At 38.7% G+C, this 21,614-nt stretch overlaps 1 protein-coding gene across 1 annotated transcript in view; it reads right to left on the reverse strand.

Annotated features, from left to right (window-relative positions):
* The window catches only part of TMTC2 (transmembrane O-mannosyltransferase targeting cadherins 2), a gene marked incomplete at both ends in the record, with an annotated part of 250,608 nt that overhangs the window by 148,765 nt on the left and 80,229 nt on the right, over positions 1 to 21,614 (reverse strand). The gene's annotated exons all lie outside the window — the stretch shown is intronic.

Raw genomic sequence — 21,614 nt, forward strand, 5'->3', positions numbered from 1 at the left:
GTTTAGTGCAAAAAGATGACTAGAATTTAATTAGTTGCTTGCCTTCATAACCAAAGTTGTGTTTAAATAATACTTTAAAGATACATTGTTGTTACTACTGAGTTAAACTCATTTAGCATTTATTTTTCCAGGGTAATTAGAATCCAGGCAGCTCAAGATTCTTCTTATTAAAAATGTTAAACAAGGGAGATTATTTATATCAAATTATTTACTCATTCCCTCTTTCTGCCTTTCCAATAAATATCTTTCCATAATTAACAATTTCTCAGTTCAGATCAGGTAGAAAGAAAACTGGTGTGAAACTCAGCCCCACGTTTGAAATGCTGTACTCTAATTCATATTGCAAGACTCCCCTCACATTCTCACCCCCAATAAAACAAGTCCCTTGGAACCTGTATCCAAATCCCACTTTTTTTAATGGTACTAATTTCAGGAATGTTGTCTTGTTCTGTTAAAAAAGCTCAAACGCTGATATACTGTGCCACAGAATCTCCATGCAAATACTCTAAATACCAGGCAGCTCAGCATTTCCATTGTCCGGAGCACATTGCTGTAATGCTTTTAGACATGCTTCCTCTCGGCATGTCCTTTTGTCTCTGCACATATGGAGGTTACTGAGAGGTCAGTTTAAATCCTTTAAAGATCTGATGATGCTTTCTAGAACACTTGAAAATTTTCACTTGGACTTTTGCAGTGGATCAGGTTGCTTGCATTTGTTTTCCCAACCCCACACACATTTTTCTCATTTTAGTCCAGTCACAAAAGAACACTGGAAGAAAACAAGATCTTTGTTTTCACATTATTTATCTTGTCCTTCAGTGTAGTCCTTTCCTGAAATCTAAGTCCTCTGTTTGTGATTTCAGTTTGTAGTATCACTCTCAGGCTCACCATAGGAAAACTAGGAATTCAGGAAGAATAAAGCAGGTGTTAGGCTAGAAAGAGCCCTTTCTCTGAGAAAAAACATACTATGTTAGACTACAGACTCCCAAACAGTGTGCATCACTTGGAATGGCTATCAGATGCTAAGACGTAGACCTGAAACCTTGAATTTCAAAAGTGTGTTTTCTTGGGGAAATGCTAAATAACTAAGTTGCAGTAATATTGCCAGCACAACTGTCCTCCCCTGAGGCAGAGCCTTCTGCTACAAAGAACCTAGATGGTGTACAGGTAGCTCCCAGGAAATGGTACATTTTATGCTCTCTTTTGCAAATGTGTCCATTTCTAATATTTGAAGCCATGAAACCACTTTAAAAAAGAAAACAAAAACCCATGAACAAAAACCAGAGACAACCATGGACCTGCAGCTCTGAGTACACATGTATAAACAACTCCATGCTACGCTGCTACACTTGTTAAGAGACCAGCAAATACCTGTCACACCTATCATTTTCATGCAGCACACGCTCATACAGGACTATTCCCCATCAAAAGTAAACAGCCTTTCTGGAAATCATAAAGAAACCTATTGTATATTCTGAAGGCATTAATTGAGTCAAATATTATTCACAGCCTTAGCAACAAATTTGATGCAACCCTGATCCTTTCCTGTTCAGCTCTGTTCATATTTAAAAAAAAAAACAAAACATCCCACACACAAGAAAAAAATTCAAAAGGAAGCCTTGAAGATATAGTATTGATCACCCTGTATTTAGGTATGCATTTCAGCAAGCAGTTCTGAAATACTCCTAGTTTCTCATGTGTGTAAAGGCAACAGATCCTAATACCCATAAGTCAGCACAAAAAATACAGAAGCTGCCAGTTCCCAGTACTCGGCAGTTCAGTCAGGCCAAATGAGTCAAAACTTGAAATAAAGGTAAAAGCTCTTTCCATATGTGTTTTTTTTTTTTCTTCTAAATATTTGAAACTAAAAAGTCTCACTAATGTTTTGGGATATTAGAAAAGTCCAATATAAGAGTGAAGCTACATGTCCTACAGCAAAGAAGGAAGTCTCACATAGGTTGCTTGTTAACATTCAACAACTAGTCTGTTTCACATTATAAAATGTAATAAAAACCACACTTGGCCAACATAGTACTTGACTGTGCAGGAGGATGCAGGAATAAAAGCTACGTAGATAACAGAGCCAGGCAGCCCCACGTATTTTGCCCTCGATAGTAGAAGTGAAACAGGCCTCAGTAACACTAAGGACAGCACCCTGGATACCAGACAGAAATGGCCAGTGGGCTGAGTCCAGCCAGTGCATGTGCCCAGCTGTACCCCAGCCTGGCTCTGCAATTGCACTGACAAAAAAAAACATGACATGAAATGTTTGTCTCGGAGATGAGGAGAGAAATACAACCTTTATATCTAATAAAATAAAGGAACATAAATAAATGGTAGTAAATTGCCCGTGTCAAAAGCCTGAGGGCACTAATAAGCCATGACAGCCCTAACCTCTCTTCATGGGCTCCCCCCCACCCAGCCCACAGCCCAGGACCCCACATGTGCCCTTGTCCCAGCAATATCACAGTATGGCCAGTCTCCAGCTCCTCACAGCTCTGCCCTGCTCTGCCGTGGGCCCCACTGAGCCATGCTCACCCACCAGGGCCCATGTCCCAACCCACCCCCAGGAGATGCCTGATGCCTGGGACCACCCCTACTGCCCTCAGATGCCCAGATCCTGCCTGGTGCAAGGCCCTGTTTTTCTTTAATTACAAAATTAACAAACTCTTAACTCTGCTGCAACTTTGATGCTTCGTGGCTTATTTCAATGGCAATTTTGAAAGCAGTCCCTCTTCACTGCCTGGCAGGCAGTGCTGATGTGTCCTTTACAAAGCTGCCTGTGCTGGCAGCAACCTGGGCTCTCCACAGATAGAAAATAATATTAATTGCTGGCTCCAGGAAAGACTCTGGGATAAAGGAAACTACAAAACACCTTATTAGCCTTGTCTTCTCCTTCAGTCACAGTTTACCTTTAGGTTACGTCCCGCAGATTAGCCCAATCTTGCTAATGGGCATAACAAGAGAAACTCTCCAACTGCACTCATCACTCTTCAACAGAGCTGTACACTCTGCTCTCACTAAAAGGCAGCGGGTCACCAGGGAAAGTCATTTTTCAAAGCTCGAACACAATTGGCATTTTTACTTTCAAGCAACCTCAGATAAGGTTTGCAGACTCCATCAGGGAACTTCCTTTCTTCAATTTTTAATGCCTGCCCATTTCACGCATCCCGGGAGAGTGGGATATCTTATTCAGCATACAACAAATGGATGGGTTTAGGGAGAGGAGGGAATGAGGAGTCAGCTATCAGTTCTTCAAAATGGAAGTCTGAAGAAAGACAAAAGCTATAAAGTCAAAAATCATAATTTCTAATCCACTCAAAAGAATTTTCACCTCCTGCCATAAACAGCTTATCTGCCTGTGTTGGTACACACCTTGAACACAATTCAGTAAGATTTTTTTTCATCAAGCTCAAAAACGCTGGAGATCCAGCAGTTCACACATGCACATATACATGCATGCACACACACACAAAAAAAAAAACCCAACAACCCAGATGTTTTTAAAATTAACAGCTATATATGTCCTAAACTTCTGCACTAGTGCTAAACTGATCCAGGTGTTAACACTGGGGTAAAAAAACAGATGCGACATTCTAAAGTGATTTAACGCGTTAAGCCATATGTCCAGCTTCAATATTGCTAATGGTCCCCATATGCTGAAAATGAACATCAGCATTTGAAGTAGAGAACATATTTTAAAGAAAAAGGAGAACTCCCAAATGTCCACAGAGGAAGCCATTGACCAGCCCTCTCTCACATAAAACAGATAGGCAATGATGAACTGGCAACTCTCTGCTTGGAGGTTCTTCGTTGTTTTTCCTCAAGATCGTTTTAGAATATTTTTCATTCACTGCTTCTTCATAAATAGCAATGGAAGAGCACCCTAGAGTGTCTTTACAGTGGATCTTAACAAGTCATCTTAGGGATGCTTTCAAGATTGTATGTTACTTGTATAGAAAACAAGCCTGAAAACCCAGCCAGAGCCTACTTCTTGGAGTACAAACAGTTTCACATCCCCAGAACATACAGAAGCTGAGTCTGCCCTTCCAAACTACTTACTGGAAACTGTCTGTGAGGCAGGCGTAAGATGACAAAGCAGGCAGGTAGAGCTTGTCATACTTCAGAAAATCCTCACGTGCCCACACACTACAACTTACATAGTCTGTATTGAGAGGATACTATCTAGTACATTGAGATGTCATAAGAAAGTATGAAACATAAGTACATGAAAACTCATTCATTTAAATGTTTAATTATAGGCTCGGGGGAACCATTTACCATTCTCGTAGATTTCTGGCAGCAATTATATCGTACATGTTCTGTATTAAAGTTCATTCCTTCTCAACAGTTGTGCAAGTGGAATTTATCTACAAATCCAGCAGGCAGTAAAGTTTTATCCATGCCACTTCTCAAAGAAAGATCTCAATATTGTGTATCAACTAGGGACACCTGCAGGAGACCAAATTCTGTGCATCCTGTGTTTCAAATTGCAGCCTTCAGCTTCTCCTAAGAACAAATTTTCATGGGTGAAACTCTAAGGAACACCTAATAACTCAGCTGTTTTCAGATGGGAAATACTGGGTTAAGAACTACCTAACTGATATATATGATCCTGAAATGCTGGCCAGGCTATGAAAAATAGAACTATACATTACAAAAAAAAAAAAAAAAAAAAAAAAAAAAAAAAAAAAAAAATTAAAAAAGCACAGAGATTCAAATAAGATTTTAGATTAAAGAAAAACATCACAAAAGGGAAATACAGTTCTAGTGAACTAGTGCCTAGTTATTTTTTGCCAACAGTATGGTCCTTTTCTAACTGTATAGAAATACCTGAATGCACCAAAATCTGAGCTGAAACACTGAAGACAATATGTATTTTTAATAGAATGTTCCTATCTCATGTAACTGCTACTGAAAGCTATTAGCTGAATATTTAGTTAGCACAGGGCCTCATGAGAATGTATTAAAAAAGATAATTTTATTTATAGATTTTGTAATATTACAACCCTGTAGCAGTAATTTCATAGTCAAATCAGTTTAGTACCAGAACAAACATGAACCACAAGTAACAGGACTCTAAGAAGTGTTTTACTCATAAAGAAAGCTTTCTGGAGTGAGACTTTCCTGAATTAGATACAAGCAGAAGGAAAAGATACATGAGTGAGACAGTTGCAACTATACCCTCAAAAGATTGTTGCCACTGCAAAAAATGACAAAATGACAAACAACAAAATCACAAACAAAGGTTGTGGTCTTGTACCATACAGGTTTTTCTAAGATTGTCTAAGCTGCACAATATCTTTTAAAGGAATTGATCTTTTAAAATAAGCAACATCAGTTTGCAGAATGTAATGGAAAATACAAAATCCAAGCAAGGTAACCTGTTCCTTGATGATTTCCATGAACATTTCCATCTGCTGTGGCTTGACTTCTCCCACCATTGTAGAATTCTCTACAATTCAGCAGCTAATCAAGCTGCAGACTTCTAGACTTTTTACTTTCGTGACTGAATATGCAGGGTGTTACTGAGAAGATGGAAGCTGTGGCCGTAGTTACATGTAACACCAAATGCTGTTGGGCACTGCCTTAACTACAATGAAGTTCGCTGCTCGTATCGATTTTCTTATTGACCAGAAGAGCTTTGAAAGCTTTAAGTAACTAAAGGTTCAAAACATTTTGGTTACAAGAAGGTTGAGAAGGCCTGAAAAAAATCTTTTCCACCTAGAACATAAATATTTCAAAAGCTAACTATAAAGGCTTTGAACTGTATCTTCCTCCACAGTGTAAGCCTTGTCATTTCATGAGTGCGTTCCTCATATGCAGAAGGAATCTGACCTTTATGTTAACCCTAAATGTACCTCACTCCCTCCCAGTTGAAGCGTTAGCCTGACATAACAAACACCAAAAGATGGCCTCTGAGAAATGTGAAACGCTAATTAATATAAACTGCCTGGCGTAGCAGTACTTATTATTCATGCACAGGTAAAAACCACACGCTAGAGGGAAGTGGGAGAAGTAATTAATATTTTCTGATGCTGAACAATGGGATACCATCAGCTTCCTCTCAGGAGGCAGCAGATAAAAACAGGGAGAAGGGCTTCTGTCTTTGTATCTGCCCCCTGAGTTTCTTCACCCCAGCATGTACAGTAGGGCTATGAAAAAACATTTCTTGAAAAAAATACTTGCATTCCTAAACCAGCAAGTGCTTTCTGTTGTTCTCACAGCTGTTTCATAAGGGGGCTTCTCTCCCGTCCACACCGCACAATATGAAATTGCTCATGCTGTTCCTGTAGGACTTTGAGGTACTTCATATTTACCTGATAACATACACTTTCAAGTACACATTCAAAGTTATTCTTCAAAATATTCTTCATTGCCAAACGACTGCCTGGCAATAACTCATGATTTGTTCATATATATATAAACAAATCATGAGGGGTTTATATTTTTATATATATAAAAGTAATACCGGTTTCTGAAGCATGGCCAGAATTCATAGTTGGAACCTCTGCTGCCCTTTTCAAATCTATTTTAGATGATAAAAATGGGCCCAGCAGGCCTTATTAGATTTACTGTCCTGCAGTAGAACATGGCACTATACTATTTCTCTTTCCCACTTTCCTTTGAAAAAATAAAACATAAATAATTTTTGCCATTTCACCATACAGCAACTCACAACACTACAAGGGCAGACATTTTAGGGCTTGAGAATACAGCAGTTGGAGTGGATGTGTTGACTTTCTTAACAAAATTAATAGTAAAGATATTAAACTACTTTTTTTGACAAGCCACCTTCTGAATATACATAAAGCCTTTCCAAAACACACAGTTTAAGCCTTTCTCTGAAAATGGAGGTGCACATACTGTACCACTACAGAATATTTATCAGTCACACATCAGTCCCATGACTATCCACTTCTCTGTTCTTTTCAATACATGGCAGACTATACTGAGACAAAAAGCTTAGTAATTTAATTTTTGAAAAACTACTTTTTTTTTCTTCATTCAGTCTATTTTTTGACACAGCAGTTTCAGAGAGATCAAGAAGATTGTGCATAATTATGCCGAAACACACGCCTCTTGTGCACTCTAAATTTAAAGCCTGAAAGAATTTAGGCAGCAGTGTGACTGTTACTTTCAGTGTAGCATTGCAGAGAATACCCAGGAACACGTACACATACAAATATAGAAATAATGAGTAGAGGAGAAACTTCTGAACCACAACTTAGCATACAGACACTCTGCTTTTTATATTTGGGGGTGGGGAGGAAAAAGAATAGCATTGAGTTACTTTGTGCAAGTTCCTTTCTTCAAGCCCTTTATTTAAGCACCAAAAAACCCCTTCATTAACCAAGGTCTGGTCTAAACTTGGAGTTTTACTGGTTTAACTGAAAGGTGTTATTCTAAATCTATTTAGTGAAAACAATTTGGTGTATGCATATTCACAGAGGTCAATTTAACTTTTATACTGGCTTTAGAACTCACTGAAGAAGTTTCCTTAACTTGGAAGAGAAAAAATAGAAACAACAACATAACCCCCCCCAAACAATCCCAGACCCACCTATGGCTGGTCATATTCTTGTTTTTCACTGTAAGAATCAAGTGATTTCAGCAGTCAGACCCACCCTGGCTTTCATTATCCACTAAACTGCCAAGCACAGACCCTGCATTGCTACAAACCTATCAGCTGTGGAACTGGTGTCCACCCAAAATTCTCCTGTCTCCAAAAAGTCTCCTCTTCCTTCCCTTCAGCCTCACCATAAAAAGCGTAACTGCATAAAACTAACATTCTGACACATGCCAGTTGTACATCTCATCACTTTTCCTACCCAAGGGATATCATGCTAGCAGATTTGTGGGTTTGGGGGTTGTGTATGTGCGTGCGTGTGTGTGTGTGTGTGTGTGTGTGTGTGTGTGTGTGTTGGGGGGTTATTTTAATAATACTGTACAGAATAAGCATTTTCCATCCACTTTAAACACATTTTGGTAACTTACAAATACTTATGCTGAGGCCTTAAAAGACTATTTTGTATGAAACTAGAGCACTTGGGTATCTTTGTTCTTGTACTACTGCCCATTTTTAGTATAACTGTCCTCAAAATTTCCCCAGTTACATACAAAAAAAGATTGCTTAAAATTTTTCTTTCCTGAAATCAGTCTAGTCTAAGGAACCAAACAGATGCCACTGGTCTTCAAAATTACTATAATACTACCTGCCTAGCCTAGTTTACCAACTTCTCTGATGTGCAGTCACAGGTGATTGTGGTCATAGTGCTATTTACAGCTAGCTGCTTAATAAAACTAGGAGGGCAAGGGAATCATCCTTCTTAAGGATTAAAAAAACTAATTTATTCTAAATCAGCTCCAAAGTCCAGCTACACAGTTATGAACCAAAGACGATGTACCTCCACTTCAGTGAGATAGTCTGAGGAAACACAAAACAGCACAAGTGTAACTTGATAGAAAAAGCTGCAAGAAATGTTAAACATACTTGAGGCTTACATTTCTCTGTGATGATAGCTTACTCACCAGTAAATCAAACAAAATATTTAAACTACCTTCTCAGAGGATTCCAAATTAAAAATTAGTGCAGCACTTTTCCTTCTCAGATCCCTGTTAAGCAAAATTCCTACAGAATACACAGAGGGGCTAAAATCTGTCTAGAAAGCAGTTGTGATGGAGTTATACTTTATCTCCAGGCCTTGCCACACATGTCAGATAAATTACTGGAAGCCTTTTGATATCTATTAAAATAAATTAGTTTTAAAAAAAAAAAAAAAAAGATAAACTCGCTCCAGACTTATTTCTTTGAAATCAGAATTCTACAAAAAAAGTAAAACCATCCAGATACTTAAAAACAATGTTTGGTCCCACAAAGACACGTAATGACTTCTAGTCGATAGAGTGACTGTTCAACATAGTTCTGAATGAATGAACGAACTATGCTCTTTCCATCTCACTGACTTCTTTACAGAACCACTGTGGGATGCCCTCCATAAATGTACTTTAATAGAGCAGACTGGCACCTACTCATTTGGAAGGTGTAGATCCTAACAAAAAAGGTATAAATTAATTCTGGTGATTTGTTTCATCTTTGTGCCCCAACAGCTGTGCAGGGACCCACCAGAAGAAACCAAGTTTTGTGGCATGCCACAGCAATCATGAAACACTAGAAATTCAAACCATAGCAGTGTTTAAAATAAGTTTTACTTTCTCCTAATTCTTTGGTTAAGAGCACCCAGGTATTAGGCAACAGTTTGGGAATGACATCAAAAGGACTAATTACAGTTATTTTGTAAAAGAAAATATGAGCTATTTAGTTGGCATTATATGCAAGTCTGCAGCAAGCAAACTCGAGCATTTTACTGGATGCTGTCAAAGACCAAGCTGAAAAGCCAGGACATGACAAATTACTTGAACTATGTTATCAGAACACACAGGAACAGGTTCTGGTTTCTGCTACATTAGCGCTAATCCACATTAATATCGGAATAACCTCCAATTTATGTCACTGAAACCAGTAGGGTTTTATAATCAACTGCAACTGGCATAAGCTTTTATAGTCTTTCCGCAGACTTTTTAGACTTCCAAGCATAAAAAGAAAACAACCAGAAACCATTCCTTTCTATGGCTTAGAGCAGCTGTTGGGAGACAGGCAGTAAGTAAAAAGTATCTCAGATGGCAGTGCAGGTAAACTGAAGCCATTCCCAGAACCACATACCTGGGGGTACCTCTACATCTAAGTCCAGCCAAGCTGAACTACGAAAAGCAGCTAGCGTTGAACCGAAACAGTGCCAGATATTCAAACCCCTCCAATTCTACACTAGCCAACCACTCGCCCTTTTCTCCACTAGTGATTTGCATGTCATTTTATTTTATTTTATTTTTTTCTAAGCAGGTTTGAATTTCTTAAGAAGTACCCTTCTAAAAAAACACATTCTGAAGATCTACTGGAAGATCAAACCAGCATTTAACTTAACTTCCCTAGCGTAACATTTAAGTCCAGCCTTGACAGCAGCACAACGGAGAACTGCATTTTTCTTGGTATATGAGGAGCCAGAGTGCTGCAAAAGGTTATGGTATTTCGTAACTCTGGCCTTTAGACAATGACAGCTGTAAGTTCTACCTAAGGAGACCTATACAGGTAAGCTGATCAAACACAAAGCTTTGCAAAAATTACTGAAAGCTTTAAAAAAAGTGAACAGTTTGCTTCTTTCAGTGGTCTGTATCAAACACAATACTTGTTTGTGGGGAAACAATTAATGTGGGGAAACAATTCATGTGTAATATTTTATTAAGACAGAAGTTGTAAATCATGTCTCAAAATTCCAGCACTGCTAATGGACAATGACAATTTTGCCTTCACTGCTCAAAGGCAGCAGACTGGTTAAGACTACAGTAAGAAGGAATGTCAAACATGGGGGGAGATGGGGGAGAAGTCACTTGTAGCTTAGGAGAAACACACGCAACTCAGTGCGATGAAGGTGACCCAAAGGAATCAGGGAACAGATTTGCCTGGAGAGGTCAGTTGGCCATTCCAGACTTCAGAAAGAGAAAAACAGTGGGCACTTTTGTTGACAAGGCAAATGTATTCCCTTCAAATATCTCAGCCTCTCACATAGGAGTGGAAGAATTTCACCTCGGAGGGAAGAAGCTTCAACTTCACATGTCTAAGCTTGAACAAAGTCTCTCTTTTACTAGGGATCTACATGTGCTAATTTAAGAAAGAATATTGTAATGCCATACCTTTTATTTTTCTCTCTCCCCAAAGAGCAACAGTCCATTTGAATCTTCATATAAACTACAGCACATACCTATTACCTACAAAGCTGGGGAAGGTTACTTCTTTAGCATTCAGGCTCCCTCATTGCTGTCTCTTACAGCATTACAAGCCACTGAGGGTTTAATGAAGAAAATTATAGTTTACCAGACCATATAAAACCGCAGGATGTATTTATTTCTGCATAATAAAACCAACCTAGAGTAACATAAGGAGTAAGCAGTTTCCGTTGCCCAAGACTGGCTTCTTTTTCTAGGGCTCTACATTGATCTTGCAACAAAGTAATCGGGACTTCAAGATTTATGTCTCGCCACAGGAGATTAGTTGTTTGGAATAATACTACGCTGTGTATGCATCATAAATTCCCCATGTTCCTGAGATGTTGTGGTATGCAGAAACTGAAAACTGAATTATGACATATAGCCAATAAATACAGCTATCCAACTCACTCATCCCATCTACTGCGACAATGCAGCACTGATGGCATATGAAGATTTCGGTGTGGACTGCCATGTTCTTTTGATGAAATTCAATGAAATACTGAGATAGCTCAGATACTGCTAACAACTGTTGAAGGGAAACGTACCCAGATGTTGCATGTAATCAGCCTCATTCAAATCAACTTCGTCACCCTCTCTAATTCCTTCTTGATTCTCGTCTTATAGGATAAAAGCCTGTAAAAATCCGTGTGGTACAGAGGCAGCTCCTGGCTCATGAGAGGCACAGGGAGCCCACAGGAAATCCAAAACCTCACATTTTCAAATTCCCTGGGAGTTGGAAGTCGCACTGCTGGAAACTGGGCTGAGTCTGACTGGGAACTGCAGCAATGCTGGCTACAAGAATCATTTCTCATGAAGATATTCAACTTGAATCTCAAGCTTACAGTGAACGCCTAACCATCAGCTACTGAGAAAGATGAAAAAGTCTTTCTAGGGACACAAGCTGCTGTTATTTTAATGTTAGAGACCAACAAAACAGAAGAAAGTTTTAAATTAAAGGTCACTTCTGTGGGCTGATATTCTGCAATTTTATGTAGAAATCAAGCCAGGTGACTTATTTCCAATAGCTATGAAAATAATAAAATTGGTTTCAATGACCTCAGAGATATATATATGCTTATTTGTGGTTGTGGCCCCAGGCAACCCTGAAATCAGCCATTCCATTAAGTCAGAAGCATGGCACACAGCCAAGCTCCTGTAAGAGTTAAAGGTCTTGCACATACTTTCTGTGTGCGTTTATTTGAATAGAATGGTGACTTTGGGTTTCGGGCCACCCATCATTTATAGACCTCCCATAATATATAAGGGAACTGTTCAGCTGAATCTTAGCCGACACCAATCAGCCTTGGGATACAAGCTTTTTAAACAAGATGTAAAAGCATAAAAAAAATGAAGCAAAAGGAGAAAAAAAACATCAAAACAGCTTATCTGGAGATATTTTAGTGTGTGTTTTCCTCTACAGATGAGTCATGCAACATTTTGGGTGCAGTTTAATTACAATAATAAGATAAAGATCTTAAATGCTGTTTCAAAGCCAAAAGAAATACACACTAGAACACAAACTGTCCAGTGTAGTAAAGTAAGAAATAATGGTGACAACTATCAGAAAACAAAGAAAGTACTTCAGGTCACTACACCATACAATTTTTATTTTTTTTTTTAAACAAATGAAGAATCTCTTTTCCCCTTTCTTCACCAGGGTCACAGTAAAAAGCTGTAACAGCTAACTCGTATAATCATGAACACCAAAATCATGTGTGGACATTAGAAACAAATTCTGATTTGAACATTCAAAAATAACTAGGAATTGCCAGTAGTCTTAAGGGCACTCTGCTACTACATAAACAATCAGGTTTCTAAATCTGGGCTCCAGAGCTGCAAAAGTAAACACCAGTAACAGTTTCATTCAGAAGCTTCAAACAATTTAGGGGTTTTTCTTTTAAATTGAGGTAGGTTTCCATGATACAAGATGACATTGGTGCATTCTACTTCTACCTGTACAACTGAGCTCTCTCAAATAATACAAATTCACAAAGAACAAATGCTACAGCTAATGATGAGCATGGGAAAATAGGAGTCAAACTAGCTAGTGATTGTACTTATTGCTCTGTTTTCTTGCCAGTGATACTGCTTTTTACCCACAAAAAAGGACAGCAAGTGTTGAATTGATACAGATACAGAGAACAAAGTTTTACAGATTCACTAGTATTAGTCATCCTGTTCCATCCCAGAATTCATGGCCCCATCTCTGTATTTTAGACTGCAAACACCGAACAAAAGAAAGCAGCAAACAAAATGTTCTAATACAGGCTGGCAGGTACCACTTTCAGCAGAACCAGTTCCAGCCTGGCCAGCTACCATTCTGAATAGTCGTAAATTGAACAAGTGTGTACCTATGTACATCGCAATTGCTAGTTCTGTGCTAATGTCTAAAGCTTTATGTTGTTGGCTCCTGCAACAGAAAAGGTTACAACAGCATGACTGCTCACTAAACGCCAAGACAGGAATCCAGTGCACCTCTCTCTCTCACACACACACACACACACACGCACACACACACACAGTGTACTCATATCTTTATGGTCTTAAAGAAAGGAAAGCATTGCCAAGAACAGCAGAAACACTGAATTCTGCCACTCCACCTTTCCTGGCACCCAAAAAAGATTGTTAAAAGAAAATGGTTGCTCCAAACTGAATTTTACACCAAATGGACTAACTCAAAGGAAAGCTGTTCGTTAGACACAAGGTAAAGCCAACACATCCCACCAGTTAGAACCTGTGATTTGAAAGGCTGCCATCTGAATTAATCCTGAAAAGTAAAAATGAATAGAAATACACAAAACCATTTAGGTTGCATACATAAAGATTTTAAGGGCCAGCTCAGCTTAGTGGTTTAAAAAGGAAAAGGAAAAAAAAAAAAAATCTAACCAAACCTGCAGTAGTGTATCCACTGCGTAAGGCTGAGGTAACAGGTACCGCAGCTTGCAGCCTACCTGCCAGTTCATCATGTTCTCTTCTTGAAACTAGCTAGAAAAAGTAGTTTGCAGATACATCACTCCGGTACAACACCCCACTGTGCTGGCGACACAAGGCTTCCTTCCCACTAGGCATGTTTTGTCTTTGTGGAATTAACTTGAAGCTGGGAACAACAACCCACCCCTTCCTCTTGGTATTTATTCCATGGCTTCTTACTGTCTGAAGGATGCTGATGTCTCTTGGATACGTTCTTGTAATTTTTCAGAACTTATTTTAGATGCTGTGTAATGACTTTTAAACTGAAGTTGCATGGTGATGTTTTTCAAGCTCAACTGATTAAAGCTTGTTTAATGGATCTTGAAGAAAATATATTATTCACCTTAATGAGAATTTATGCAAATCACTGCCACTAGCTTCTGCAGAAAACCTTTTCAATTAATTATAATTAGGCTTTTTAGTGTTAGGCTTCTGGGTTTTTTTCCCCTGCTAGGAAATTATAAGCATGGATCTCTTTTTCCAATTGTGGGAAATGAAAAACTGTGTTGGTGCGATGCACAGACTCCCATACAAATGGACTTGTAAAGTGCAGAGCCCTTTTCATCCATGCCATTCAGATGAGGTCTAAGTCTGTACTCCCAGATATATGCAATTGGAAAAGATGACAAAAGAAAGTTGGTCAATGGTGTTTCTACATACATAAATGACTCCTTACTTTTAGGAGAGTGATATAGGAAAAATAAATGCTCAAATATTGGGATGGCCCACCAACTCTTCTGAAACTCTCAGAAATACAGAAAAACCTCCCTCTAAATATACTGCACAAGCATTCCTTCCACATATTTTGTGGGCATTTCAGTAGCTTGCCTATTTAGTATGAATCAAAAAAAAAAAAAAAAGTAGTATTTAAGCAGATAAACTGTTCTTTGAATTTAGCCAGAAATATTCCAGTAGAGAAGTTGCAACAACTCAGAAAGAACAATGCACTTGCCAATAATAAGGTTTGAACTGGTTTTACAGGTATGGACTTAGAGTGAAGAAGATGATGCAAAGCTCTATATAGCAAAGATTAAGAAGGTCAGAGGTTATTACAACAGATTGGATCACATATTAAGAAGCTCCTCTTATAAAAGTGAAATCCTCATTGCGTTGCAACTTATTTCATAAAACCAGGTGCTTTTAGTTCTTCTGAACAAAAAGCTACCTTGCACCATGTCAGAACCATTTTGTCAGCTGAGGACAAGGAGAGAAAGCAGGAGATTTTTGCTACAGTCTTTCTAATGGAGAGTCTTAATTTTGGAAAAGAGCATAAATGCAATAAATCTTGCATGTTCCCACCTGGCTGGACTGGGGCAGAACCCAATCACTGTTTAGTTCCTACCGTCTTCCTTCAACAATGAAATCCCATCCCTGATCCTGGAACCAGCCCTGAGTCCCGCAAACCTCATCCGTTCCCTTCATCAAAGTCACAATTAGTTTGGGAAGGGAAGGAAAGAAAAGATGGGAATGGACCATGAGTTTATTACCAAGAATTGCAAGTCAGGGAAGCCAGTTTCTGTCTGTCCCCACTTCTCCCACAGAGCTGCTGGATTCCTGTCCTAGAATCTGTGTTATGACACAATCCAATCTTAGATGCTGTGTTACAACAGCATCTCTCCTTAAAAGCAGTCTAACACACCTTTTGTTGTTCTTGCCCTTCTGTTAGGATTCCCCATCCCAAAGCCCAACAGGGACAGAAATTAGGTAAAAACAAATTACTGCCTCAAGCAACCCATGTTCTACAAACTCACAGGTACCCTTTGATGACAACTCTCTTTTATGTCCCATTTTCAGGTCCTCAGGCATGGCCTGTTCTCTGCTATGAAATGGAAGTTCTAATCCACGTTGATGGCTGCAATCGTAGCTTCTATTCATAAAACAGACGAATTCCTAATTGGACATAGATATATTCCCTCCTCTGTCACAGTTGTTTAATCACGTGTCATTTCACCAGAAATGAAAGTGCGCTTCCTCTTGGAAAAGCAAATGTGAAAATGACTCTTTGGTTCCAGGCTTACACACTTCTAATCCAGATCAAATGCACTCACAAAACAACAACAACAAAAAGTTACTACTCTCCAACTGTTAGCTCCACAAAATCAGCCAGGGATCTGCAAATGAAGCTGTTGCCCTCTGATGCTTGTATTGCAGTGACTTGGGGGAACAAGTTTGGTGGGCTAATTCCAACTACAGCACCACTTTATATAGCGCAGTGCTAAACATTAAAGATCTCAACAAGGCATGTATAGGAACATCTACTGCACCCAACACAGTAGCAGCCAAAATTAAGACACAGGACAACCATCTTGAGCTGAACGTAAAAACAAGAGTAAGGTTTTGGAGAGGGAAGCAAATTCATTAGAAATTAAAAGGCAAAGCAGAATATTGAAGAGCCACATAAGCAAGGTGAAATGGCGCTGTGCTTTTAATTTGTGGGTAGAATCTGGCACCTGGAGGTTCATTAGTGATTCTCTAGGTGTTGTATGAACTGTTCAGCCTCTTGTGACTGTACCTGCTCTGCAGGGCTAGCAGTAGTAAAACTGACATAATGGCCAGAATCAGAGATAACACCACTTTTAAACATCCTCAGTACTGGGATGTGGTTTGTTTTTTACAGAGCCACTTAGCCCTTTTGGAGGCATAGTGAAATGATAGAAATCATCTTCTGAACTTCAATATTAACTGTCAAGGGGATATTATGATGCAAACTCACATCTCTTCCTTTTGCCATTAACACTGTTCAATCTGTCAACTTGTTTCTAAAAGAGAACTTGTCTTACAGAAAAAAAATAACTTAAATGCATCTGTTGGGATTTTGTTTGCTGTTTGTTTGTTGGGGTGGTTTTTTCATTCCAAACAAATAAAATACTCATCGATATCTTAGTTATGATTTCTAGGGAGAGGTATGATAACTTAACAGCCACTGGAAACTATTGGACTTCAGAAGTCCAACTGATCTTTAGCTCACAGGATAAAGTGGCAAGTATAAATAAAAACACAGGCATTCCAAGACAAATATTCCTGCAAATAAACTGTTCTACATGAATTATGGTTTTCTTTTTTTAAGAGTCATCCTACCAAACAAAGATAATCTAAATGAAGATAATTACAGCAGCAGGAATCTTCCAGTCAGTAACATTTTTCTATTATAAGCAATGCTTTCACACACAACATCCAATACTATAATGGCACAAACTGGCTTTCAGCACTGTAATTTTGAGAATTACAGTTTCAGAGCCTTAAGTATTTTGCTTCTGTAAGACTTGCTCTGAATAGCCAAACCTTTTAACAGTTCTGCTGTTCTAGAGCATATTAGAAGACATTTTCCCCTTCCTCTTGCTTTTTTAAATGGTTTCTGTGTTTCCCATTTCCATCTAAGAATGTAGGATTACTAAACCATACTGGGGAAGTGGGGAGGGGGGGAGTGTGTACAAAATCACACAATTAATGCAATTACCTCCCCCTGCTGAAGAAATTAAATTTCAATACAAATCCATTAAGCTGTCCAAATATATGACAGTTCTTGTCAGAAATAACAGATCCATCCAATGAATGTTTTGGACTTTTTTTTTTTTTTTTTTTTTTTAATATGACTGACTTGTAAAAGAAAGTTTCCACCTCCCTTTTTCAGCTTTGATTACCCCACTGAGTGAAATTAGCTGGTCTAAAAGAAAAGCCACACACATGCATGGAGCCACAGACACACACACACTTATTTCCCTGAGCACGATTTCCCTGTTTAGCTGCTCTGCAGAAGCCCTTAAGTTCTGATGGCTCTCAGGAACCTAAAACTTACTTTTGAGATGGGTAAAATTACATAAAGTGTCAGAAGATGCCTTTATGCCCTTTTCCTCCCTTGCAAAATTATTCATAAAAAAATATGTATAAACTTCCTTTTAATCAACAAAATTATGCTACACTTCATCACTTGCCTGTGTACCTTTAGAAACACAGGAGGAAGTGGCTGCAAGAGTCACTGGCGAGCTTGGAAGGAAAAGAAATCACATGTTGGAAAATCTTCCCCTGATAAATTACACAGTGACTTCCTCAGCCCAATAGGTCAGAAATAAATCTAAACAAAGCGTACCGGCATGTAACTGCCTTTGATCTTCACCACTATTATCACATTGCTCTGCAGAGTTACCAGGTATGGAAACATTTTTAATATTTATAGAAAAGTCTTCATTTCAGAAAGAGAATATTTTAAGAAAAGTAAGGGCCTGACTACTTGAAAGTAAATGTTGAACATAGGTTTTAATTTCCACAACTAAACCAGAGGCAGTCCCTCCCCCTCCTCCACCTTATTTTCCTTTCCTCAATTTTTTTCCTCAGAATTCTTCATTTTTTCATTTTACCTTATTTTGTGCTAGTGGTTGATTTATGGACAAATTAAAGTGGGATATGGGCACGTTATTTTTTAACAGATACTAAATAATCTAGAAATTAGTTGGTTTACAGGAAAACAATGTTTTTTCCTTGTTGATAGTTGGAGTGAGCAATAGAGGTACTTGGCTCTCATCAAGTGTTGATTTACAATGCAGCGTCTCTTAGGAATTTAACCACTCTATTAAGCAAGCCGTCCAAATTTCAAATGATCTACACTTTTCAACAATGTCAGCTTTCAGTAATCTGGCTAAGAATTTCTTCAAGCCAAATTCTGAAATCTTGCTCCTAAACACACATCTTGCATCCTAAACACCCTTCCTAATCTGATTGTAAACTGTTGTGAATATGGGCCCTTCTATTTTTCTCTGATTAGATCAACATGTCTGTCATCAAGTACCTTGTTGCTGTTCGGGGGTTTTTTTCAATGTATGTATGACCTTCAAACCTCTCAATGTCCCTCTCTATATGCATTACAAACCCATTAAATGTATTTGTGAAAAAAAAACCCCAGCAATAATTTAGGGACAAAAGCAGAGTGCAATTCCTTCTTTCGTACTACTGACCCATTTTATGCCCGGAATGGCCAAGAGTCCTAAGAGCAACCAGAGTCGTCTACTGTTCTGCAAAACTAAAAGTTAGATCTAGTGAGTTAGATTGAATTAAACTTGCTTTTAATTTGGAATGTCCTTGTTCAGTTATTTTGTTATACCCTTGTGGGGATATTCTTGGTACTGTTGAAGGGTGTTTAGCCAGCAAGTTTCTCACTTACAGTGCTGTACAAGGGAGTTTTGAAAATTAATGTTAATACAGCATTTCAGTAGTGTAAAATACTGTGTGAATATAAAGGCATTTGGTTAATGTTAATAAGAGAAGTTTAGTTAAATCCCCATTTACCATACTGATTGTAAGCATTTTGTATTTTTGAAGTTCACAGACTGTCTATAAAAAGCCTGACAAACACTTAACAGGCAGTGAACAAAACACTAAAAGCACAGAGAGCCTCAACTTGTCATTTCTATAATCGATTTTGAATGAAGTCAACTCAAAGCAATCATCTCACAGGAAGCCCACATGAAATCACAGTTCCCACATGAAAGGGCAAGGAGCCTGAGTGCCTTTCCTGCTGCCGTGACCCGAAAGCCACAGAGGGCAATGAGATTGCTTTAACTGCTGTGAACTTTGAATCAGGTTGTAAAGGTCAACAATGATTAGCTGAGAAACAAAAAAAAATTACCCAAAAAAATTCATTGCCCTAGAAAAGGCATAGACAAAACACAGCTCTTGTAACAGTTCCATGATGTCTTCCTCCTGCCTACCCCTAGTCTCTGTACAACATGATTTATATATGTATATTTTTTTTGTCTTCATACTGTGCTGCTAAAATTTCTGGGTTTTCATGTGTGAAAGATCACCTGGCGGCACTGCGCCTACCCTGCTGTATGCGACCTACACAGCCTTTCTCATCAATGTGAGAAATAGACTCCCGTTATCCATAATCAAATCAAGATCAGAATTCAGTCAATCAACCTTGCATTAAACAGTGCAGCTAGAGAAGATCACCACCTCTGGACAGCACTGCCAGTTCCTTCAATAAAGAAACAGCTCTGGCCAAAAGGACCAACGCTGGGCACTTCACACACTGTGCCATCTGCTTGTCAGCAGCCTTCTCCTTGGCCATGCTTCTCAACAAAGACAGGTTAAAAACCAACACTGCCTTCTGCACTATTTATGCAAGCAGTTTTTTGTCACCCTCTAGCAGGATAGTTTATTCCACTCCAATACTAAACAACCTTCATTAAAATTTACACCACCTACTAAGACCAGGTGAACTTAAGAACAGGCACCCGAAGGTAACCACTTTGCTAGAGCAAAGAGGGGAAAATTCACACTGATACCAGTGTAACCAAAGAGGCCTGAAAATATTTGTTCTGTTCTATATGTGTATACTAAACATAGAGGTATCACGCACCTTTGTCGTCCTATTTCCTGTAGGGAAATCAGTAAATGTACTGTTAGGCTCCAGGGAAACATACCTAAATTTAAATCTCTCACAGCTGGGTAAGAATGGGCTTCATTGAACAGGACGGTCAGAAGCCACGCTAAACAGTTCACATTTCCACATCACCGTTAAAATATAATTATACCTTATATATGCGTTCATACCATCAGTAGGAAATGGGTGTAATTCTCTTTGCTACCTCTTCCAGACTACACAAATAGACCCTTTAACACCCTGCAGAAGTTGATACATTTCAGAGTTCAAATGTCTGGTGTTACTACAGCAATGCCAAAGTTTGATGCAACATGCACAAGAAAAGGGTTCCTGGCATTCACATTTCACTTAAATCTCTAGTTCCAGATGCTTGGCTTCAACAGCAACATTAAGGGAGTCATGACTTCATTTCAGAACATCATTTCTGTTCTTAAGACTTTAGTAGCAACTTTCACCACTAGTGAGTTTTACATTCATAAGCGGCAATAGCAGTCAGTCAGATGTTGGTTTAAGGGCCTGTACCTAAAAAGACATCTGAACACAGGCTGGAGTCCTGCCATCACTACTCAGGGAGGCCATGCACACCGCTATCTTTTCCCAATAGTAACATCATTTATGCACCTGATCTCTACAGGTCAAGTCCGCTACTTCTGATGGGTCCCATTTTACTGGCACCTCCAAGTCCCCAGTGTCTTCTCACATTTACCTCCAAATCATAGTCTATCAAAAGGAACACTGTTAACCATAGCCAGGACAGAGGGCCAAAAATGGCAAATAACAGCACTGAACACAGCCAGATTAAATTTCAGAGTAAAAGTTCCCTTAAAAATAGATGAATAAAGTAGATTGAGAATATGGAGTGATTCCCATATCTTAATGGCAATTAGACCACTACTAGAATACTACAGCTAAAATACCTCCCACAATACTCCATTACTTGATTGCTTTTCGCTGTCATTCCACACACACAATTTAAAAAAATAAAATTAAATACTTGAGAAACATAAGATGGTTGAATCAGAAAAGCTAGCTGTTCAGTGATAAGGCCTTTCTTTGATGCTATGCTAAAAATAATTTCACTTTACAATGTCATTTTTTTAAAATCGTGCTTTAAAAAAAAAAAATCTCTAGGGAGACCCTGCATTTTAATGCAAATATTTTAATTAAAGTTGGTTGAGTCAGTGATACTATTTTGACAGTAGCAATAGTTTAACAAATCTCAGCCCCAGGCTTTTTGCAAGGCCTGTCCCAAAGAGAGGAGTCAAAAAGCTTCAGAGCCTTTTACTGAAGCAGTTTACCTACACGCAGCCAACACCAATTTCACCCCCAGTCTCCTTTTAAAATGTCAACAACCATCATGGAATAAAGCAGCAAGCAACCAGAGGGGACAAATAAAAACCCTGTGAGTTACAGACAGAAAGAGCAACGCGGGCAATACTTT

The sequence above is a fragment of the Gallinula chloropus genome (genome assembly GCF_964237585.1).
Source record: "Gallinula chloropus genome assembly, chromosome: 1".
Classification (NCBI taxonomy): domain Eukaryota; kingdom Metazoa; phylum Chordata; class Aves; order Gruiformes; family Rallidae; genus Gallinula; species Gallinula chloropus.